This window comes from Salmo trutta, chromosome 6 (assembly GCF_901001165.1).
Source record: "Salmo trutta chromosome 6, fSalTru1.1, whole genome shotgun sequence".
NCBI lineage: Eukaryota > Metazoa > Chordata > Actinopteri > Salmoniformes > Salmonidae > Salmo > Salmo trutta.
In genome coordinates, this window is record NC_042962.1 from 1 (window position 1) to 23,711 (window position 23,711).

At 41.9% G+C, this 23,711-nt stretch overlaps 18 non-coding genes across 18 annotated transcripts; 11 read left to right on the forward strand and 7 right to left on the reverse strand.

Annotated features, from left to right (window-relative positions):
- The first annotated feature begins 800 nt into the window (after window positions 1-800).
- trnap-cgg (transfer RNA proline (anticodon CGG)) lies at window positions 801-872 on the forward strand. The gene has a single exon. It is a non-coding gene; the product is annotated as a tRNA-Pro (tRNA).
- Window positions 873-2,204: 1,332 nt separating this feature from the next.
- trnap-cgg (transfer RNA proline (anticodon CGG)) lies at window positions 2,205-2,276 on the forward strand. Its single transcript has one exon. It is a non-coding gene; the product is annotated as a tRNA-Pro (tRNA).
- Window positions 2,277-2,544: 268 nt separating this feature from the next.
- trnag-ucc (transfer RNA glycine (anticodon UCC)) lies at window positions 2,545-2,616 on the reverse strand. Its single transcript has one exon. It is a non-coding gene; the product is annotated as a tRNA-Gly (tRNA).
- A 993-nt stretch (window positions 2,617-3,609) lies between these two features.
- On the forward strand, window positions 3,610-3,681 carry trnap-cgg (transfer RNA proline (anticodon CGG)). The gene has a single exon. It is a non-coding gene; the product is annotated as a tRNA-Pro (tRNA).
- A 267-nt stretch (window positions 3,682-3,948) lies between these two features.
- On the reverse strand, window positions 3,949-4,020 carry trnag-ucc (transfer RNA glycine (anticodon UCC)). The gene has a single exon. It is a non-coding gene; the product is annotated as a tRNA-Gly (tRNA).
- Window positions 4,021-5,013: 993 nt separating this feature from the next.
- trnap-cgg (transfer RNA proline (anticodon CGG)) lies at window positions 5,014-5,085 on the forward strand. The gene has a single exon. It is a non-coding gene; the product is annotated as a tRNA-Pro (tRNA).
- A 1,332-nt stretch (window positions 5,086-6,417) lies between these two features.
- Window positions 6,418-6,489, forward strand: trnap-cgg (transfer RNA proline (anticodon CGG)). The gene has a single exon. It is a non-coding gene; the product is annotated as a tRNA-Pro (tRNA).
- Window positions 6,490-6,756: 267 nt separating this feature from the next.
- Window positions 6,757-6,828, reverse strand: trnag-ucc (transfer RNA glycine (anticodon UCC)). The gene has a single exon. It is a non-coding gene; the product is annotated as a tRNA-Gly (tRNA).
- A 993-nt stretch (window positions 6,829-7,821) lies between these two features.
- trnap-cgg (transfer RNA proline (anticodon CGG)) lies at window positions 7,822-7,893 on the forward strand. Its single transcript has one exon. It is a non-coding gene; the product is annotated as a tRNA-Pro (tRNA).
- A 1,332-nt stretch (window positions 7,894-9,225) lies between these two features.
- trnap-cgg (transfer RNA proline (anticodon CGG)) lies at window positions 9,226-9,297 on the forward strand. Its single transcript has one exon. It is a non-coding gene; the product is annotated as a tRNA-Pro (tRNA).
- Window positions 9,298-9,564: 267 nt separating this feature from the next.
- trnag-ucc (transfer RNA glycine (anticodon UCC)) lies at window positions 9,565-9,636 on the reverse strand. Its single transcript has one exon. It is a non-coding gene; the product is annotated as a tRNA-Gly (tRNA).
- Window positions 9,637-10,629: 993 nt separating this feature from the next.
- trnap-cgg (transfer RNA proline (anticodon CGG)) lies at window positions 10,630-10,701 on the forward strand. Its single transcript has one exon. It is a non-coding gene; the product is annotated as a tRNA-Pro (tRNA).
- Window positions 10,702-10,968: 267 nt separating this feature from the next.
- Window positions 10,969-11,040, reverse strand: trnag-ucc (transfer RNA glycine (anticodon UCC)). The gene has a single exon. It is a non-coding gene; the product is annotated as a tRNA-Gly (tRNA).
- A 993-nt stretch (window positions 11,041-12,033) lies between these two features.
- trnap-cgg (transfer RNA proline (anticodon CGG)) lies at window positions 12,034-12,105 on the forward strand. Its single transcript has one exon. It is a non-coding gene; the product is annotated as a tRNA-Pro (tRNA).
- A 268-nt stretch (window positions 12,106-12,373) lies between these two features.
- Window positions 12,374-12,445, reverse strand: trnag-ucc (transfer RNA glycine (anticodon UCC)). The gene has a single exon. It is a non-coding gene; the product is annotated as a tRNA-Gly (tRNA).
- Window positions 12,446-13,438: 993 nt separating this feature from the next.
- Window positions 13,439-13,510, forward strand: trnap-cgg (transfer RNA proline (anticodon CGG)). Its single transcript has one exon. It is a non-coding gene; the product is annotated as a tRNA-Pro (tRNA).
- A 267-nt stretch (window positions 13,511-13,777) lies between these two features.
- trnag-ucc (transfer RNA glycine (anticodon UCC)) lies at window positions 13,778-13,849 on the reverse strand. The gene has a single exon. It is a non-coding gene; the product is annotated as a tRNA-Gly (tRNA).
- Window positions 13,850-14,842: 993 nt separating this feature from the next.
- trnap-cgg (transfer RNA proline (anticodon CGG)) lies at window positions 14,843-14,914 on the forward strand. The gene has a single exon. It is a non-coding gene; the product is annotated as a tRNA-Pro (tRNA).
- The last annotated feature ends 8,797 nt before the right edge of the window (window positions 14,915-23,711 follow it).

Here is a 23,711-nt window from a genome sequence, read left to right on the forward strand (position 1 = left end):
CTTGTGGGGAACGTAGGGCAAAACGGAGAACATTGTGACAAGTGGGGTCACATTAGTTTGTAGCCCAAAGATTTTGGATTCTACAAACAGAAGTTGGCACATAGAGGGTTCCGACTTCAGACGAGTCCCCTGACACTTGTGGGGGACGTAGAGACAAATTGAGAACACCACCGTGTTCGTGAGGGTCTCCCCTTTCCGGGGAGTGGTCATACGATGTTGTAGGTCAAACGGTGCAGATGCTACAGATGTTTTTGTGAGAAGACCGATTATTGGTATGTCTCATGGTTTGACAAACACCGCTCTAGCTCCACCACCATTTATTGCAGATGTGGGGGTGTAACATAAACAGTTATGGAGGCTTGAGACAGATACGACGCGTTTCAATCTCTCTAGTTGAAAACTGATCGATTTGAATGGGTATTTTTTACATTCGTTTACTTTGATTCACGTACTGATGCATCAATCGACTCAAAATAAATGAGCTCCATTCTTTTTGAAGTTTTATTTATTCATTTTCTCTTTTAAAATATTTATTGACCTCATTTTGCTCAATATTCATTTGTCAACACTCATCATCAGTTTGCTGTCGCGGCTTAAGAAGACAGAGTGTGAAAGACACAGCAGATGAAATACAAAAGATTTGAACTGAAGCCTGGTCAACAGTTTGGAAGACTGCTATGCTCACAAGTATAGCACAAACACTCACATGAGGTTCAATCTTTCCAAGCACCATGGACAAGAACAATTGATATCCTCATTGTCATTTCCGCAGAAAGCAAAACAATTTTATTCTTGTGTAAGGCTCGTTGGTCTAGGGGTATGATTCTCGCTTCGGGTGTGAGAGGTCCCGGGTTCAAATCCCGGATGAGCCCTTTTGCAGATCTTTTAACAAGCTCAGACAGCCAGATCTCTGGCTACTGGTTGCAAACAGCCACTTCTTGGGCACAGGACGAGGTGGCTGAATGGTTTAGGCGATGGACTGCGTATCTATTGTGATATTCACTAATTGGCTCAATATGGAACTTCATTTAGAAAACCTGCAAAAAGTAAGAGCAAATCTTACTTCCACGAACATTGATTCCAATGTAATACACTTGAAATGACACCCAGCCCCGAAAACTAGTGAATATCTCACTCTTTGCATTGGCCAGGAATCTAACCCAGGTCAACTGCTTGGAAGGCAGCTATGCTCACCACTATACCACCAATGCTATGTGAAACACTCAAGCAACATGGAGACATCGATTCATATCCTGACCGTCATTTTTGTGGAAAGTGAAAATTCTTTGACCAAACGGATCGTTGGTATAATTGTACTATTATGGCTTAGGGTGCGAGAGGTCCCTGGTTAAAAAATCTATCATTTTAATCAGTACCTGTTACCTTCAGATTAGTCCCGTGACACTTGTGGGGAACGTATGGCAAAACGGAGAACATTGTGACAAGTGGGGTCACATTAGTTTGTAGCCCAAAGATTTTGGATTCTACAAACAGAAGTTGGCACATAGAGGGTTCCGACTTCAGACGAGTCCCCTGACACTTGTGGGGGACGTAGAGACGAATTGAGAACACCACCGTGTTCGTGAGGGTCTCCCCTTTCCGGGGAGTGGTCATACGATGTTGTAGGTCAAACGGTGCAGATGCTACAGATGTTTTTGTGAGAAGACCGATTATTGGTATGTCTCATGGTTTGACAAACACCGCTCTAGCTCCACCACCATTTATTGCAGATGTGGGGGTGTAACATAAACAGTTATGGAGGCTTGAGACAGATACGACGCGTTTCAATCTCTCTAGTTGAAAACTGATCGATTTGAATGGGTATTTTTTACATTCGTTTACTTTGATTCACGTACTGATGCATCAATCGACTCAAAATAAATGAGCTCCATTCTTTTTGAAGTTTTATTTATTCATTTTCTCTTTTAAAATATTTATTGACCTCATTTTGCTCAATATTCATTTGTCAACACTCATCATCAGTTTGCTGTCGTGGCTTAAGAAGACAGAGTGTGAAAGACACAGCAGATGAAATACAAAAGATTTGAACTGAAGCCTGGTCAACAGTTTGGAAGACTGCTATGCTCACAAGTATAGCACAAACACTCACATGAGGTTCAATCTTTCCAAGCACCATGGACAAGAACAATTGATATCCTCATTGTCATTTCCGCAGAAAGCAAAACAATTTTATTCTTGTGTAAGGCTCGTTGGTCTAGGGGTATGATTCTCGCTTCGGGTGTGAGAGGTCCCGGGTTCAAATCCCGGATGAGCCCTTTTGCAGATCTTTTAACAAGCTCAGACAGGCAGATCTCTGGCTACTGGTTGCAAACAGCCACTTCTTGGGCACAGGACGAGGTGGCTGAATGGTTTAGGCGATGGACTGCGTATCTATTGTGATATTCACTAGTTGGCTCAATATGGAACTTCATTTAGAAAACCTGCAAAAAGTAAGAGCAAATCTGACTTCCACAAACATTGATTCCAATGTAATACACTTGAAATGACACCCAGCCCCGAAAACTAGTGAATATCTCACTCTCTTGCATTGGCCAGGAATCGAACCCAGGTCAACTGCTTGGAAGGCAGCTATGCTCACCACTATACCACCAATGCTATGTGAAACACTCAAGCAACATGGAGACATCGATTCATATCCTGACCGTCATTTTTGTGGAAAGTGAAAATTCTTTGACCAAACGGATCGTTGGTATAATTGTACTATTATGGCTTAGGGTGCGAGAGGTCCCTGGTTAAAAAATCTATCATTTTAATCAGTACCTGTTACCTTCAGATTAGTCCCGTGACACTTGTGGGGAACGTATGGCAAAACGGAGAACATTGTGACAAGTGGGGTCACATTAGTTTGTAGCCCAAAGATTTTGGATTCTACAAACAGAAGTTGGCACATAGAGGGTTCCGACTTCAGACGAGTCCCCTGACACTTGTGGGGGACGTAGAGACAAATTGAGAACACCACCGTGTTCGTGAGGGTCTCCCCTTTCCAGGGAGTGGTCATACGATGTTGTAGGTCAAACGGTGCAGATGCTACAGATGTTTTTGTGAGAAGACCGATTATTGGTATGTCTCATGGTTTGACAAACACCGCTCTAGCTCCACCACCATTTATTGCAGATGTGGGGGTGTAACATAAACAGTTATGGAGGCTTGAGACAGATACGACGCGTTTCAATCTCTCTAGTTGAAAACTGATCGATTTGAATGGGTATTTTTTACATTCGTTTACTTTGATTCACGTACTGATGCATCAATCGACTCAAAATAAATGAGCTCCATTCTTTTTGAAGTTTTATTTATTCATTTTCTCTTTTAAAATATTTATTGACCTCATTTTGCTCAATATTCATTTGTCAACACTCATCATCAGTTTGCTGTCGTGGCTTAAGAAGACAGAGTGTGAAAGACACAGCAGATGAAATACAAAAGATTTGAACTGAAGCCTGGTCAACAGTTTGGAAGACTGCTATGCTAGCAAGTATAGCACAAACACTCACATGAGGTTCAATCTTTCCAAGCACCATGGACAAGAACAATTGATATCCTCATTGTCATTTCCGCAGAAAGCAAAACAATTTTATTCTTGTGTAAGGCTCGTTGGTCTAGGGGTATGATTCTCGCTTCGGGTGTGAGAGGTCCCGGGTTCAAATCCCGGATGAGCCCTTTTGCAGATCTTTTAACAAGCTCAGACAGGCAGATCTCTGGCTACTGGTTGCAAACAGCCACTTCTTGGGCACAGGACGAGGTGGCTGAATGGTTTAGGCGATGGACTGCGTATCTATTGTGATATTCACTAGTTGGCTCAATATGGAACTTCATTTAGAAAACCTGCAAAAAGTAAGAGCAAATCTGACTTCCACGAACATTGATTCCAATGTAATACACTTGAAATGACACCCAGCCCCGAAAACTAGTGAATATCTCACTCTTTGCATTGGCCAGGAATCGAACCCAGGTCAACTGCTTGGAAGGCAGCTATGCTCACCACTATACCACCAACGCTATGTGAAACACTCAAGCAACATGGAGACATCGATTCATATCCTGACCGTCATTTTTGTGGAAAGTGAAAATTCTTTGACCAAACGGATCGTTGGTATAATTGTACTATTATGGCTTAGGGTGCGAGAGGTCCCTGGTTAAAAAATCTATCATTTTAATCAGTACCTGTTACCTTCAGATTAGTCCCGTGACACTTGTGGGGAACGTAGGGCAAAACGGAGAACATTGTGACAAGTGGGGTCACATTAGTTTGTAGCCCAAAGATTTTGGATTCTACAAACAGAAGTTGGCACATAGAGGGTTCCGACTTCAGACGAGTCCCCTGACACTTGTGGGGGACGTAGAGACAAATTGAGAACACCACCGTGTTCGTGAGGGTCTCCCCTTTCCGGGGAGTGGTCATACGATGTTGTAGGTCAAACGGTGCAGATGCTACAGATGTTTTTGTGAGAAGACCGATTATTGGTATGTCTCATGGTTTGACAAACACCGCTCTAGCTCCACCACCATTTATTGCAGATGTGGGGGTGTAACATAAACAGTTATGGAGGCTTGAGACAGATACGACGCGTTTCAATCTCTCTAGTTGAAAACTGATCGATTTGAATGGGTATTTTTTACATTCGTTTACTTTGATTCACGTACTGATGCATCAATCGACTCAAAATAAATGAGCTCCATTCTTTTTGAAGTTTTATTTATTCATTTTCTCTTTTAAAATATTTATTGACCTCATTTTGCTCAATATTCATTTGTCAACACTCATCATCAGTTTGCTGTCGCGGCTTAAGAAGACAGAGTGTGAAAGACACAGCAGATGAAATACAAAAGATTTGAACTGAAGCCTGGTCAACAGTTTGGAAGACTGCTATGCTCGCAAGTATAGCACAAACACTCACATGAGGTTCAATCTTTCCAAGCACCATGGACAAGAACAATTGATATCCTCATTGTCATTTCCGCAGAAAGCAAAACAATTTTATTCTTGTGTAAGGCTCGTTGGTCTAGGGGTATGATTCTCGCTTCGGGTGTGAGAGGTCCCGGGTTCAAATCCCGGATGAGCCCTTTTGCAGATCTTTTAACAAGCTCAGACAGGCAGATCTCTGGCTACTGGTTGCAAACAGCCACTTCTTGGGCACAGGACGAGGTGGCTGAATGGTTTAGGCGATGGACTGCGTATCTATTGTGATATTGACTAGTTGGCTCAATATGGAACTTCATTTAGAAAACCTGCAAAAAGTAAGAGCAAATCTGACTTCCACAAACATTGATTCCAATGTAATACACTTGAAATGACACCCAGCCCCGAAAACTAGTGAATATCTCACTCTTTGCATTGGCCAGGAATCGAACCCAGGTCAACTGCTTGGAAGGAAGCTATGCTCACCACTATACCACCAACGCTGTGTGAAACACTCAAGCAACATGGAGACATCGATTCATATCCTGACCGTCATTTTTGTGGAAAGTGAAAATTCTTTGACCAAACGGATCGTTGGTATAATTGTACTATTATGGCTTAGGGTGCGAGAGGTCCCTGGTTAAAAAATCTATCATTTTAATCAGTACCTGTTACCTTCAGATTAGTCCCGTGACACTTGTGGGGAACGTAGGGCAAAACGGAGAACATTGTGACAAGTGGGGTCACATTAGTTTGTAGCCCAAAGATTTTGGATTCTACAAACAGAAGTTGGCACATAGAGGGTTCCGACTTCAGACGAGTCCCCTGACACTTGTGGGGGACGTAGAGACAAATTGAGAACACCACCGTGTTCGTGAGGGTCTCCCCTTTCCCGGGAGTGGTCATACGATGTTGTAGGTCAAACGGTGCAGATGCTACAGATGTTTTTGTGAGATGACCGATTATTGGTATGTCTCATGGTTTGACAAACACCGCTCTAGCTCCACCACAATTTATTGCAGATGTGGGGGTGTAACATAAACAGTTATGGAGGCTTGAGACAGATACGACGCGTTTCAATCTCTCTAGTTGAAAACTGATCGATTTGAATGGGTATTTTTTACATTCGTTTACTTTGATTCACGTACTGATGCATCAATCGACTCAAAATAAATGAGCTCCATTCTTTTTGAAGTTTTATTTATTCATTTTCTCTTTTAAAATATTTATTGACCTCATTTTGCTCAATATTCATTTGTCAACACTCATCATCAGTTTGCTGTCGTGGCTTAAGAAGACAGAGTGTGAAAGACACAGCAGATGAAATACAAAAGATTTGAACTGAAGCCTGGTCAACAGTTTGGAAGACTGCTATGCTCGCAAGTATAGCACAAACACTCACATGAGGTTCAATCTTTCCAAGCACCATGGACAAGAACAATTGATATCCTCATTGTCATTTCCGCAGAAAGCAAAACAATTTTATTCTTGTGTAAGGCTCGTTGGTCTAGGGGTATGATTCTCGCTTCGGGTGTGAGAGGTCCCGGGTTCAAATCCCGGATGAGCCCTTTTGCAGATCTTTTAACAAGCTCAGACAGGCAGATCTCTGGCTACTGGTTGCAAACAGCCACTTCTTGGGCACAGGACGAGGTGGCTGAATGGTTTAGGCGATGGACTGCGTATCTATTGTGATATTCACTAGTTGGCTCAATATGGAACTTCATTTAGAAAACCTGCAAAAAGTAAGAGCAAATCTTACTTCCACGAACATTGATTCCAATGTAATACACTTGAAATGACACCCAGCCCCGAAAACTAGTGAATATCTCACTCTTTGCATTGGCCAGGAATCGAACCCAGGTCAACTGCTTGGAAGGCAGCTATGCTCACCACTATACCACCAACGCTATGTGAAACACTCAAGCAACATGGAGACATCGATTCATATCCTGACCGTCATTTTTGTGGAAAGTGAAAATTCTTTGACCAAACGGATCGTTGGTATAATTGTACTATTATGGCTTAGGGTGCGAGAGGTCCCTGGTTAAAAAATCTATCATTTTAATCAGTACCTGTTACCTTCAGATTAGTCCCGTGACACTTGTGGGGAACGTAGGGCAAAACGGAGAACATTGTGACAAGTGGGGTCACATTAGTTTGTAGCCCAAAGATTTTGGATTCTACAAACAGAAGTTGGCACATAGAGGGTTCCGACTTCAGACGAGTCCCCTGACACTTGTGGGGGACGTAGAGACAAATTGAGAACACCACCGTGTTCGTGAGGGTCTCCCCTTTCCGGGGAGTGGTCATACGATGTTGTAGGTCAAACGGTGCAGATGCTACAGATGTTTTTGTGAGAAGACCGATTATTGGTATGTCTCATGGTTTGACAAACACCGCTCTAGCTCCACCACAATTTATTGCAGATGTGGGGGTGTAACATAAACAGTTATGGAGGCTTGAGACAGATACGACGCGTTTCAATCTCTCTAGTTGAAAACTGATCGATTTGAATGGGTATTTTTTACATTCGTTTACTTTGATTCACGTACTGATGCATCAATTGACTCAAAATAAATGAGCTCCATTCTTTTTGAAGTTTTATTTATTCATTTTCTCTTTTAAAATATTTATTGACCTCATTTTGCTCAATATTCATTTGTCAACACTCATCATCAGTTTGCTGTCGCGGCTTAAGAAGACAGAGTGTGAAAGACACAGCAGATGAAATACAAAAGATTTGAACTGAAGCCTGGTCAACAGTTTGGAAGACTGCTATGCTCACAAGTATAGCACAAACACTCACATGAGGTTCAATCTTTCCAAGCACCATGGACAAGAACAATTGATATCCTCATTGTCATTTCCGCAGAAAGCAAAACAATTTTATTCTTGTGTAAGGCTCGTTGGTCTAGGGGTATGATTCTTGCTTCGGGTGTGAGAGGTCCCGGGTTCAAATCCCGGATGAGCCCTTTTGCAGATCTTTTAACAAGCTCAGACAGGCAGATCTCTGGCTACTGGTTGCAAACAGCCACTTCTTGGGCACAGGACGAGGTGGCTGAATGGTTTAGGCGATGGACTGCGTATCTATTGTGATATTCACTAGTTGGCTCAATATGGAACTTCATTTAGAAAACCTGCAAAAAGTAAGAGCAAATCTTACTTCCACGAACATTGATTCCAATGTAATACACTTGAAATGACACCCAGCCCCGAAAACTAGTGAATATCTCACTCTTTGCATTGGCCAGGAATCTAACCCAGGTCAACTGCTTGGAAGGCAGCTATGCTCACCACTATACCACCAATGCTATGTGAAACACTCAAGCAACATGGAGACATCGATTCATATCCTGACCGTCATTTTTGTGGAAAGTGAAAATTCTTTGACCAAACGGATCGTTGGTATAATTGTACTATTATGGCTTAGGGTGCGAGAGGTCCCTGGTTAAAAAATCTATCATTTTAATCAGTACCTGTTACCTTCAGATTAGTCCCGTGACACTTGTGGGGAACGTAGGGCAAAACGGAGAACATTGTGACAAGTGGGGTCACATTAGTTTGTAGCCCAAAGATTTTGGATTCTACAAACAGAAGTTGGCACATAGAGGGTTCCGACTTCAGACGAGTCCCCTGACACTTGTGGGGGACGTAGAGACAAATTGAGAACACCACCGTGTTCGTGAGGGTCTCCCCTTTCCAGGGAGTGGTCATACGATGTTGTAGGTCAAACGGTGCAGATGCTACAGATGTTTTTGTGAGAAGACCGATTATTGGTATGTCTCATGGTTTGACAAACACCGCTCTAGCTCCACCACCATTTATTGCAGATGTGGGGGTGTAACATAAACAGTTATGGAGGCTTGAGACAGATACGACGCGTTTCAATCTCTCTAGTTGAAAACTGATCGATTTGAATGGGTATTTTTTACATTCGTTTACTTTGATTCACGTACTGATGCATCAATCGACTCAAAATAAATGAGCTCCATTCTTTTTGAAGTTTTATTTATTCATTTTCTCTTTTAAAATATTTATTGACCTCATTTTGCTCAATATTCATTTGTCAACACTCATCATCAGTTTGCTGTCGCGGCTTAAGAAGACAGAGTGTGAAAGACACAGCAGATGAAATACAAAAGATTTGAACTGAAGCCTGGTCAACAGTTTGGAAGACTGCTATGCTCGCAAGTATAGCACAAACACTCACATGAGGTTCAATCTTTCCAAGCACCATGGACAAGAACAATTGATATCCTCATTGTCATTTCCGCAGAAAGCAAAACAATTTTATTCTTGTGTAAGGCTCGTTGGTCTAGGGGTATGATTCTCGCTTCGGGTGTGAGAGGTCCCGGGTTCAAATCCCGGATGAGCCCTTTTGCAGATCTTTTAACAAGCTCAGACAGGCAGATCTCTGGCTACTGGTTGCAAACAGCCACTTCTTGGGCACAGGACGAGGTGGCTGAATGGTTTAGGCGATGGACTGCGTATCTATTGTGATATTCACTAATTGGCTCAATATGGAACTTCATTTAGAAAACCTGCAAAAAGTAAGAGCAAATCTGACTTCCACAAACATTGATTCCAATGTAATACACTTGAAATGACACCCAGCCCCGAAAACTAGTGAATATCTCACTCTCTGCATTGGCCAGGAATCGAACCCAGGTCAACTGCTTGGAAGGCAGCTATGCTCACCACTATACCACCAATGCTATGTGAAACACTCAAGCAACATGGAGACATCGATTCATATCCTGACCGTCATTTTTGTGGAAAGTGAAAATTCTTTGACCAAACGGATCGTTGGTATAATTGTACTATTATGGCTTAGGGTGCGAGAGGTCCCTGGTTAAAAAATCTATCATTTTAATCAGTACCTGTTACCTTCAGATTAGTCCCGTGACACTTGTGGGGAACGTAGGGCAAAACGGAGAACATTGTGACAAGTGGGGTCACATTAGTTTGTAGCCCAAAGATTTTGGATTCTACAAACAGAAGTTGGCACATAGAGGGTTCCGACTTCAGACGAGTCCCCTGACACTTGTGGGGGACGTAGAGACAAATTGAGAACACCACCGTGTTCGTGAGGGTCTCCCCTTTCCAGGGAGTGGTCATACGATGTTGTAGGTCAAACGGTGCAGATGCTACAGATGTTTTTGTGAGAAGACCGATTATTGGTATGTCTCATGGTTTGACAAACACCGCTCTAGCTTCACCACAATTTATTGCAGATGTGGGGGTGTAACATAAACAGTTATGGAGGCTTGAGACAGATACGACGCGTTTCAATCTCTCTAGTTGAAAACTGATCGATTTGAATGGGTATTTTTTACATTCGTTTACTTTGATTCACGTACTGATGCATCAATCGACTCAAAATAAATGAGCTCCATTCTTTTTGAAGTTTTATTTATTCATTTTCTCTTTTAAAATATTTATTGACCTCATTTTGCTCAATATTCATTTGTCAACACTCATCATCAGTTTGCTGTCGCGGCTTAAGAAGACAGAGTGTGAAAGACACAGCAGATGAAATACAAAAGATTTGAACTGAAGCCTGGTCAACAGTTTGGAAGACTGCTATGCTCACAAGTATAGCACAAACACTCACATGAGGTTCAATCTTTCCAAGCACCATGGACAAGAACAATTGATATCCTCATTGTCATTTCCGCAGAAAGCAAAACAATTTTATTCTTGTGTAAGGCTCGTTGGTCTAGGGGTATGATTCTCGCTTCGGGTGTGAGAGGTCCCGGGTTCAAATCCCGGATGAGCCCTTTTGCAGATCTTTTAACAAGCTCAGACAGGCAGATCTCTGGCTACTGGTTGCAAACAGCCACTTCTTGGGCACAGGACGAGGTGGCTGAATGGTTTAGGCGATGGACTGCGTATCTATTGTGATATTCACTAATTGGCTCAATATGGAACTTCATTTAGAAAACCTGCAAAAAGTAAGAGCAAATCTGACTTCCACAAACATTGATTCCAATGTAATACACTTGAAATGACACCCAGCCCCGAAAACTAGTGAATATCTCACTCTCTGCATTGGCCAGGAATCGAACCCAGGTCAACTGCTTGGAAGGCAGCTATGCTCACCACTATACCACCAATGCTATGTGAAACACTCAAGCAACATGGAGACATCGATTCATATCCTGACCGTCATTTTTGTGGAAAGTGAAAATTCTTTGACCAAACGGATCGTTGGTATAATTGTACTATTATGGCTTAGGGTGCGAGAGGTCCCTGGTTAAAAAATCTATCATTTTAATCAGTACCTGTTACCTTCAGATTAGTCCCGTGACACTTGTGGGGAACGTAGGGCAAAACGGAGAACATTGTGACAAGTGGGGTCACATTAGTTTGTAGCCCAAAGATTTTGGATTCTACAAACAGAAGTTGGCACATAGAGGGTTCCGACTTCAGACGAGTCCCCTGACACTTGTGGGGGACGTAGAGACAAATTGAGAACACCACCGTGTTCGTGAGGGTCTCCCCTTTCCAGGGAGTGGTCATACGATGTTGTAGGTCAAACGGTGCAGATGCTACAGATGTTTTTGTGAGAAGACCGATTATTGGTATGTCTCATGGTTTGACAAACACCGCTCTAGCTCCACCACCATTTATTGCAGATGTGGGGGTGTAACATAAACAGTTATGGAGGCTTGAGACAGATACGACGCGTTTCAATCTCTCTAGTTGAAAACTGATCGATTTGAATGGGTATTTTTTACATTCGTTTACTTTGATTCACGTACTGATGCATCAATTGACTCAAAATAAATGAGCTCCATTCTTTTTGAAGTTTTATTTATTCATTTTCTCTTTTAAAATATTTATTGACCTCATTTTGCTCAATATTCATTTGTCAACACTCATCATCAGTTTGCTGTCGCGGCTTAAGAAGACAGAGTGTGAAAGACACAGCAGATGAAATACAAAAGATTTGAACTGAAGCCTGGTCAACAGTTTGGAAGACTGCTATGCTCGCAAGTATAGCACAAACACTCACATGAGGTTCAATCTTTCCAAGCACCATGGACAAGAACAATTGATATCCTCATTGTCATTTCCGCAGAAAGCAAAACAATTTTATTCTTGTGTAAGGCTCGTTGGTCTAGGGGTATGATTCTTGCTTCGGGTGTGAGAGGTCCCGGGTTCAAATCCCGGATGAGCCCTTTTGCAGATCTTTTAACAAGCTCAGACAGGCAGATCTCTGGCTACTGGTTGCAAACAGCCACTTCTTGGGCACAGGACGAGGTGGCTGAATGGTTTAGGCGATGGACTGCGTATCTATTGTGATATTCACTAATTGGCTCAATATGGAACTTCATTTAGAAAACCTGCAAAAAGTAAGAGCAAATCTGACTTCCACAAACATTGATTCCAATGTAATACACTTGAAATGACACCCAGCCCCGAAAACTAGTGAATATCTCACTCTCTTGCATTGGCCAGGAATCGAACCCAGGTCAACTGCTTGGAAGGCAGCTATGCTCACCACTATACCACCAATGCTATGTGAAACACTCAAGCAACATGGAGACATCGATTCATATCCTGACCGTCATTTTTGTGGAAAGTGAAAATTCTTTGACCAAACGGATCGTTGGTATAATTGTACTATTATGGCTTAGGGTGCGAGAGGTCCCTGGTTAAAAAATCTATCATTTTAATCAGTACCTGTTACCTTCAGATTAGTCCCGTGACACTTGTGGGGAACGTATGGCAAAACGGAGAACATTGTGACAAGTGGGGTCACATTAGTTTGTAGCCCAAAGATTTTGGATTCTACAAACAGAAGTTGGCACATAGAGGGTTCCGACTTCAGACGAGTCCCCTGACACTTGTGGGGGACGTAGAGACAAATTGAGAACACCACCGTGTTCGTGAGGGTCTCCCCTTTCCGGGGAGTGGTCATACGATGTTGTAGGTCAAACGGTGCAGATGCTACAGATGTTTTTGTGAGAAGACCGATTATTGGTATGTCTCATGGTTTGACAAACACCGCTCTAGCTCCACCACCATTTATTGCAGATGTGGGGGTGTAACATAAACAGTTATGGAGGCTTGAGACAGATACGACGCGTTTCAATCTCTCTAGTTGAAAACTGATCGATTTGAATGGGTATTTTTTACATTCGTTTACTTTGATTCACGTACTGATGCATCAATTGACTCAAAATAAATGAGCTCCATTCTTTTTGAAGTTTTATTTATTCATTTTCTCTTTTAAAATATTTATTGACCTCATTTTGCTCAATATTCATTTGTCAACACTCATCATCAGTTTGCTGTCGCGGCTTAAGAAGACAGAGTGTGAAAGACACAGCAGATGAAATACAAAAGATTTGAACTGAAGCCTGGTCAACAGTTTGGAAGACTGCTATGCTCACAAGTATAGCACAAACACTCACATGAGGTTCAATCTTTCCAAGCACCATGGACAAGAACAATTGATATCCTCATTGTCATTTCCGCAGAAAGCAAAACAATTTTATTCTTGTGTAAGGCTCGTTGGTCTAGGGGTATGATTCTCGCTTCGGGTGTGAGAGGTCCCGGGTTCAAATCCCGGATGAGCCCTTTTGCAGATCTTTTAACAAGCTCAGACAGGCAGATCTCTGGCTACTGGTTGCAAACAGCCACTTCTTGGGCACAGGACGAGGTGGCTGAATGGTTTAGGCGATGGACTGCGTATCTATTGTGATATTCACTAATTGGCTCAATATGGAACTTCATTTAGAAAACCTGCAAAAAGTAAGAGCAAATCTGACTTCCACAAACATTGATTCCAATGTAATACACTTGAAATGACACCCAGCCCCGAAAACTAGTGAATATCTCACTCTCTGCATTGGCCAGGAATCGAACCCAGGTCAACTGCTTGGAAGGCAGCTATGCTCACCACTATACCACCAATGCTATGTGAAACACTCAAGCAACATGGAGACATCGATTCATATCCTGACCGTCATTTTTGTGGAAAGTGAAAATTCTTTGACCAAACGGATCGTTGGTATAATTGTACTATTATGGCTTAGGGTGCGAGAGGTCCCTGGTTAAAAAATCTATCATTTTAATCAGTACCTGTTACCTTCAGATTAGTCCCGTGACACTTGTGGGGAACGTAGGGCAAAACGGAGAACATTGTGACAAGTGGGGTCACATTAGTTTGTAGCCCAAAGATTTTGGATTCTACAAACAGAAGTTGGCACATAGAGGGTTCCGACTTCAGACGAGTCCCCTGACACTTGTGGGGGACGTAGAGACAAATTGAGAACACCACCGTGTTCGTGAGGGTCTCCCCTTTCCGGGGAGTGGTCATACGATGTTGTAGGTCAAACGGTGCAGATGCTACAGATGTTTTTGTGAGAAGACCGATTATTGGTATGTCTCATGGTTTGACAAACACCGCTCTAGCTCCACCACCATTTATTGCAGATGTGGGGGTGTAACATAAACAGTTATGGAGGCTTGAGACAGATACGACGCGTTTCAATCTCTCTAGTTGAAAACTGATCGATTTGAATGGGTATTTTTTACATTCGTTTACTTTGATTCACGTACTGATGCATCAATCGACTCAAAATAAATGAGCTCCATTCTTTTTGAAGTTTTATTTATTCATTTTCTCTTTTAAAATATTTATTGACCTCATTTTGCTCAATATTCATTTGTCAACACTCATCATCAGTTTGCTGTCGCGGCTTAAGAAGACAGAGTGTGAAAGACACAGCAGATGAAATACAAAAGATTTGAACTGAAGCCTGGTCAACAGTTTGGAAGACTGCTATGCTCACAAGTATAGCACAAACACTCACATGAGGTTCAATCTTTCCAAGCACCATGGACAAGAACAATTGATATCCTCATTGTCATTTCCGCAGAAAGCAAAACAATTTTATTCTTGTGTAAGGCTCGTTGGTCTAGGGGTATGATTCTCGCTTCGGGTGTGAGAGGTCCCGGGTTCAAATCCCGGATGAGCCCTTTTGCAGATCTTTTAACAAGCTCAGACAGGCAGATTACATTACATTTAAGTCATTTAGCAGACGCTCTTATCCAGAGCGACTTACAAATTCTCTGGCTACTGGTTGCAAACAGCCACCTCTTGGGCACAGGACGAGGTGGCTGAATGGTTTAGGCGATGGACTGCGTATCTATTGTGATATTCACTAGTTGGCTCAATATGGCACTTCATTTAGAAAACCTGCAAAAAGTAAGAGCAAATCTGACTTCCACGAACATTGATTCCAATGTAAGGGAATACCCCCCTAATTTGGACAAAATAACATGGCAACATATTGGCATAGCACGAATCATACACACGATTGCAAAAACCACAATCATATGGCAATTTTCCGATGGCAATTGCCAATTGTAACACCCCAAATTTCCTTTAGATGGCGAGCGTGCTCCACCTTGGATTTTCATACAGCAAATGATACCCAATTCTTACCCAAGTCTAAGATTTTGATAAAATGATTTTTTTTTTAAACTTAGCACCTTGTAAAAAAGTGGTTTCTGGACCGTTTTTTTATACACATGTATAAGAGCTGTATGAACATGCTTCTGACGTTTTTTATTGACGTCGTTTTTTGGGTTGCTTTTGCTTGTGCACAAGGCATATGTTTTGTGCATTTTGAATATGATTTCATAGGAAAAAAGTGACATTTTTTTTTTCATTTTGTTTGCAAAATGACATATCCAATGCTTTTTTTTGTCAATTGTGAAAGTATTGCATGTGCCAAATCACAGGAAATATCCAATAGATAGCTAGAGCTCTCCACATTGAATTTTCATATTGCAAATGTAACACAATTCAAGTCCCAAGAGTCAAATTTTGAAAAAATGACATTTTTTAAAAACTTTTCAACCCTTAAAAAGTGGTTTCTGGACCGTTTTTCGATTTTTTTTTTATTTTATGTCAATTACACATGTATAAGAGCTGTATGGACATACTTTTGACATATTTTATTGACAATTTTTTGGGTTGTTTTTGCTTGTGCATAAGGCATATGTTTTGTGCATTTGGAATATGATTTCATAGGAAGTCAAAAGTGACATATTTATATTTTTTGCCAAATGCCATTAGAAATGTGCAAATGAAATGTCCAATTCTTTTTTTGTCAATTATACATATATGAAAGTATTGAATGTGCCAAATCAGTATGTTTGTCCGTTTGCCATGTACGATCATAGGAAGTCGGTTTCCAAACCCAAAAGTCAGTGAACCATGGTCCAAATGGCATTTATACTGCCCAAATGATATATATCCCTATGTTAAGCCATCAATCAACGCAGATGGTCTACTTGTCATGTATGATGAGGGAAAAGTGGGACTCTGTTGCTTTTAACATTTTTAACGAATTTGACATGCTCAGAATGCATAATTGACTGGCCCGATGATCTCGGGATGGCCGTGCAGTGACTGTGGTTCCTCTCCATCGCTCGTTGTGTTGATTTCATCATGTCAACTTTGGTGATATTTTTTGCTGTTGAATCATATTGCAAATGCGCGTTACATTTGCAATATTGCGCGTTACGTTTGCAATATGATTCAATGGGCATTTAGCATCACGAATTTAGGCATGCTCAAAAATACTGCAGAAATGCATTATTGACTGGCTCGATGAACTCGGGATGGCCGGGCAGTGACTGTGGTTCCTCTCCATTGCTCGTCACCCAGCAGTCAGCGTCCATCAGTCAATTAGATGTCATTTTGACACCAAACTGATAGCATCTGACACCAAATCCACTTTTTCCAACTTGTATAGTAGCCAACTATCACATATGTCAGAGAAGGCCCATAATTCACAGTGCTTTCAATTTTAACCATAAAAAACATAAAACACATAGTTACGTTATAGCTGCGGGTCCAGCTCTGACACTATGTGTAGGCCTATGTGAGACGACCCCGAATCCCAAGTTTCGGCTCGATAGGTCATTCGGTGCCCGAGCAATGGCCTTAATTGGTGCTGAAAATCCACTTTTTCAGGGCGTTACTAAGGGGTCCCTGAATGAGCTATCGGACAGAGACATTGGGGTCCGTCTCTATGGGCCGAGGCGGTTTCAATGCACCTAGTCTTGCGACTCTGGGACATTTCTACATGTCGCCATGTCCGTGATATTCAAAATGAATTGAAAATATTGCAAATGTACGAGGCGGTTTCTCGGTCAGAGAACCTTATAGAGCCCCATAAATCACCGTGCACTATCGACTTGAGCTCTAGAACAGGTTTCTAAAATTTCGGAGCTCTAGGTCTTACGGTTCTTGAATCGTTTGAACGAACGTAACTATTGAAGGCGGTATAAGCCTCTAAGCCCCACACTATGTACCTATGGCCAAATTGTGTGTGTGTGTTTTTGTTTTTTTTGCAAAAAGAATAGACACACGTTGTCTTTGGGGTAGGCATATACAGAATCCTGAATATGAAGTCTCTACCTTAAGAATTGACTGAATGACACATGGTTGAGTTGTGTGATTTTCACTATCTGCAGGTGGCAATATGACAATAGCTCTTGGGTATTTTTAACCACTTCCGGTTGTCACAGGAATCTCTTGCTTCACACACGTTGTCTTTGGGGTAGACATAAACAGAATCCTGAATAAGAAGTCTCTACCTTAAGAATTGACTGAGTAACAGATGGTTGAGTTGCGTGATTTTCACTATATGCAGGTTGACCATATGACAATAGCTCTAGGCTGTTTTAACCACTTCCCGTTGTCACAGGAAGTTCTTACTCAACACACGTTGTCTTTGGGGTAGACATAAACAGAATCCTGAATAAGAAGTCTCTACCTTAAGAATTGACTGAGAAACAGATGGTTGAGTTGCGTGATTTTCACTATGCGCACGTAATATGACAATAGCTCTTGGGTGATTTTAACAACTTCCGGTTGTCACAGGAAGCTCTTGCTTCACACACGTTGTCTTTGGGGTAGACATAAACAGAATCCTGAATAAGAAGTCTCTACCTTAAGAATTGACTGAGTAACAGATGGTTGCGTTACGTGATTTTCACTATCTGCAGGTGGCAATATGACAATAGCTCTTGGGTGTTTTTAACCACTTCCGGTTGTCACAGGAACCTCTTGCTTCACACACGTTGTCTTTGGGGTAGACATAAACAGAATCCTGAATAAGAAGTCTCTACCTTAAGAATTGACTGAGAAACAGATGGTTGAGTTGCGTGATTTTCACTATGCGCACGTAATATGACAATAGCTCTTGGGTGATTTTAACCACTTCCGGTTGTCACAGGAAGCTCTTGCTTCACACGCGTTGTCTTTGGGGTAGACATAAACAGAATCCTGAATAAGAAGTCTCTACCTTAAGAATTGACTGAGTAACAGATGGTTCAGTTGCGTGATTTTCACTATATGCAGGTTGACCATATGACAATAGCTCTAGGCTGTTTTAACCACTTCCCGTTGTCACAGGAAGTTCTTACTCAACACACGTTGTCTTTGGGGTAGACATAAACAGAATCCTGAATAAGAAGTCTCTACCTTAAGAATTGACTGAGAAACAGATGGTTGAGTTGCGTGATTTTCACTATGCTCACGTAATATGACAATAGCTCTTGGGTGATTTTTACCACTTCCGGTTGTCACAGGAAGCTCTTGCTTCACACACGTTGTCTTTGGGGTAGACATAAGAAGAATCCTGAATAAGAAGTCTCTACCTTAAGAATTGACTGAGTAACAGATGGTTGAGTTGCGTGATTTTCACTATCTGCAGGTGGCAATATGACAATAGCTCTTGGGTGTTTTTAACCACTTCCGGTTGTCACAGGAACCTCTTGCTTCACACACGTTGTCTTTGGGGTAGACATAAACAGAATCCTGAATAAGAAGTCTCTACCTTAAGAATTGACTGAGAAACAGATGGTTGAGTTGCGTGATTTTCACTATGCGCACTTAATATGACAATAGCTCTTGGGTGATTTTAACCACTTCCGGTTGTCACAGGAAGCTCTTGCTTCACACACGTTGTCTTTGGGGTAGACATAAACAGAATCCTGAATAAGAAGTCTCTACCTTAAGAATTGACTGAGTAACAGATGGTTGAGTTGCGTGATTTTCACTATGTGCAGGTTATATGACGATAGCTCTTGGGTGTTTTTAACCACTTCCAGTTGTCACAGGAACCTTAGAATCGACACAGGTAGACCTCACAGTAGCCTGATGGATTGTTGTAGAAGACAGGTTCATAAGGCATTCATAACCCACATAGGCTTCAGGTTGAATTTTGGAGAATAGTCTATGTGTTCCTATGGGGAGAGAAGTCATTGCACACAGTTTGATCTAAACACCTTCTTTTCACTGTGAAGGGTTAATGCCACAGGGTCAAGGTTGGCTTGCACAGATCGGGAGGACCTCAGGAACGCTCCTGGTTCCTCTCCATCGCTCGTTGTGTTGATTTCATCATGTCACCTTTGGTGATATTTTTTGCTGTTGAATCATATTGCAAATACACGGATGCGCATTTGCAATATGATTCAATTGGCATTTAGCATCACAACTTTGGCATGCTCAAAACCACTGCAGAAATGCATAATTGACTGTCCCGATGAACTGGGGATGGCCGTGCAGTGACTGTGGTTCCTCTCCATCGCTCGTTGTGTTGATTTCATCATGTCAACTTTGGTGACATTTTTTGCTGTTGAATCATATTACAAATACACGGATGCGCATTTGCAATATGATTCAATGGGCATTTAGCATCACAACTTTGGCATGCTCAAAACCACTGCAGAAATGCATAATTGACTGTCCCGATGAACTGGGGATGGTCGTGCAGTGACTGTGGTTCCTCTCCATCGCTCGTTGTGTTGATTTCATCATGTCAACTTTGGTGATATTTTGGGCACTGATGGAAGGTGCTCCCTACCCAACCGTGCACCCCTTGCACCACCCTAAAGGCATTTAAAACCATTCTAAAAATTACTCCTGGTAACCCATTTCGGGTCACCATGTCCACGGATGCGCATTTGCAATATGATTCAATGGGCCTCAACATCACGAATTTGGCATGCTCAAAAACACTAAAGATATGCAAAATTGACTGTCCCGATGAACTGGGGATGGCCGGGCAGTGACTGTGGTTCCTCTCCATGACTTGATGGTGACATGAGAGAAGTGGGACTGTCAATTTTTAGCGATTTTTTGAAAAATGTCCAAAATGACTAGGGGCGCCTTATACTGGATGGGCACTGATGGAAGGTGCTCCCTACCCAACTGTGCACCCCTTGCACCACCCTAAAGGCATTTAAAACCATTCTAAAAAATTACTCCTGGTAACCCATTTCGGGTCACCATGTCCACGGATGCGCATTTGCAATATGATTCAATGGGCCTCAACATCACGAATTTGGCATGCTCAAAAACACTGCAGAAATTCAAAATTAACTGTCCCGATGAACTGGGGATGGCCGCGCAGTGACTGTGGTTCCTCTCTATCGCTCATTGTGTTGATTTCATCATGTCAACTTTGGTGATATTTTTTGCTGTTGAGTCATATTGCAAACGCACGTTACGTTTGCAATATAGCGCGTTACGTTTGCAATATGATTTAATGGGCATTTAGCATCACAAATTTAGGCATGCTCAAAAATACTGCAGAAATGCATAATTGACTGGCCTGATGAACTCGGGATGGCCGGGCAGTGACTGTGGTTCCTCTCTGTCGCTCATTGTGTTGATTTCATCATGTCAACTTTGGTGATATTTTCTGCTGTTGAATCATATTGCAAACGCACGTTACGTTTGCAATATAGCGCGTTACGTTTGCAATATGATTTAATGGGCATTTAGCATCACAAATTTAGGCATGCTCAAAAATACTGCAGAAATGCATAATTGACTGGCCCGATGAACTCGGGATGGCCGGGCAGTGACTGTGGTTCCTCTCCATTGCTCGTCACACAGCAGTCAGCGTCCATCAGTCAATTAGCTGTCATTCTGACACCAAACTGATAGCATCTGACACAAAATCAACTTTTTCCAACTCGTAAAGAAGCCAACTATCACATATGTCAGAGAAGGCCCATAATTCACAGTGCTTTCAATTTTAACCATAAAAAAACATAAAACACATAGTTACGTTATAGCTGCGGGTCCAGCTCTGACATTATGTGTAGGCCTATGTGAGGCGACCCCGAATCCCAAGTTTCGGCTTGATAGGTCATTCGGTGCCCGAGCAATGGCCTTAATTGGTGCTGAAAATCCACTTTTTCAGGGCATTACTACGGGGTCCCTGAATGAGCTATCGGACAGAGGCATTGGGGTCCGTCTCTATGGGCCGAGGCGGTTTCAATGCACCTAGTCTTGCGACTCTGGGACATTTCTACATGTCGCCATGTCCGTGATATTCAAAATGAATTGAAAATATTGCAAATGTACGAGGCGGTTTCTCGGTCAGAGAACCTTCTAGAGCCCCATAAATCACCGTGCACTATCGACTTGAGCTCTAGAACAGGTTTCTAAAATTTCGGAGCTCTAGGTCTGACGGTTCTTGAATCGTTTGAACGAAAGTAACTATTGAAGGCGGTATAAGACTCTAAGCCCCACACTATGTCCCTATGGCCAAATTGTGTGTGTGTGTTTTTGTTTTTTTTGCAAAAAGAATAGACACACGTTGTCTTTGGGGTAGGCATATACAGAATCCTCAATATGAAGTCTCTACCTAAAGAATTGGCTGGATGACATAGGGTTGAGTTGCTTGATTTTCACTATATGCAGGTTGACCATATGACAATAGCTCTTTGCTGTTTTTAACAACTTCCGGTTGTCACAGGAAGCTCTTGCTTCACACACGTTGTCTTTGGGGTAGACATAAACAGAATCCTGAATATGAAGTCTCTACCTTAAGAATTGACTGAATGACAGATGGTTGAGTTGCGTGATTTTCACTATCTGCAGGTTGCTTATATGACAATAGCTCTAGGGTGATTTTAACATTTTCCGGTTGCTCCAGGAACCTTAGAATCGACACAGGTAGACCTCACAGTAGCCTGATGGATTGTTATAGAAGACAGGTTCATAAGGCATTCATAACCCACATAGACTTCAGGTTGAATTTAGGAGAATTGTCAATGTATTCCTATGGGGAGAGAAGTCATTGCACACAGTTTGATCTAAACACCTTCTTTTCACTGTGAAGGGTTAATGCCACAGGGTCAAGGTTAGGCTTGCACAGATCGGGAGGACCTCAGGAACGCTCCTGAGGTTGAATTGTGCTTCTAACCCTAATGGTTCTCTCACTGTCACCCATATGCACTTGACATATTGGTGCAGGCCTCATTTTGGGCCTAGTTTTCTCACGGTCGCTGCGCTCATACCGAGCAAGCTACGGTCAAGCGGGGCGTCTCATTGAACTCGTCTCAGCCTAGAGATAATGGTAATGCCATTGCAGGCTCTTTGTGTCTTTAAGCACCGCACTGTGTCACTCCGTCCTTGCTGTGTGTGTGTTTGAGAGAGCTTTTCTTTGACATCTGATGGGATAAATGACTGATTTACAGTTCATGAGGGTTGCCTAGTCACACATATGAAGTTGTTGAAAGATCTGACCTTTTTAACCCTTCAAAACATCCCCTATGACACCATTATAAGGCATTTCTGGTTGACACAGGAATCTGAACGTTAGGCTCTTATAGAATATTGAGTTTTAAGTGTTTCTGTTAACCTCTCTGGGCTATGTGGGACGATTTCGTCCCACCTACGTAACAGCCACTTCAATCCAGTGGCGCGATTTTTGAATCGTTAGAAATGCTATAACTTCAATTTCTCAAACATATGACTATTTCACAGCTATTTAAAGACAAGAATCTCGTTAATCTAACCCCACTGTCCGATTTCAAAAAGGCTTTACAACAAAAGCAAAACATTAGATTATGTCAGCAGAGTACCCAGCCAGAAATAATCACACAGCCATTTTTCAAGCTAGCATATCATGTCACATAAACCCAAACCATATCTAAATGCAGCACTAACCTTTGATGATCTTCATCAGATGACACACCTAGGACATTGTGTTATACAATACATGCATGTCTGTTCAATCAAGTTCATATTTATATCAAAAACCAGCTTTTTACATTAGCATGTGACGTTCAGAACTAGCATTCCCACCGAACACTTCCGGTGATTTTACTAAATTACTCACGATAAACGTTCACAAAAAGCATAACAATTATTTTAAGAATTATAGATACATTACCCCTCTATGCACTCGATATGTCCGATTTTAAAATAGCTTTTCGGATGAAGCACATTTTGCAATAATCTAAGTACATAGCCCGGCATTACAGGGCTAGCTATTTAGATACCCACCCAGTTCAGCCTCCACCAAAATCACATTTCCTATAAGAAAAATGTTCTTACCTTGCTTGTTCTTCATCAGAATACACTGCCAGGACTTCTACTTCAATAACAAATGTTGGTTTGGTCCCAAATAATCCATCGTTATATTCCAACAGCGACGTTTTGTTCGTGAGTTCTAGAATGCTTCTTCGCGGTGTCGCGCATGGCGCATTGGCGTGTCAAAAATGTCTAAATATTCCATTACCGTACTTCGAAGCATGTCAACCGCTGTTTAAAACCAATTTTTATGCCATTTATGTCGTAGAGAAGTGTTAATATTCCGACCGGGAGTATGCATTGAGCCTAAACAGCCGAATAAAATTTCTCCTCAGAAGCGACTCATGCACGCGCATCATTGAAAGGTCCTCCGAGCATCCACTTACAAAAGGCGATAATATATTTCAACCTGAGGTTCCCTCG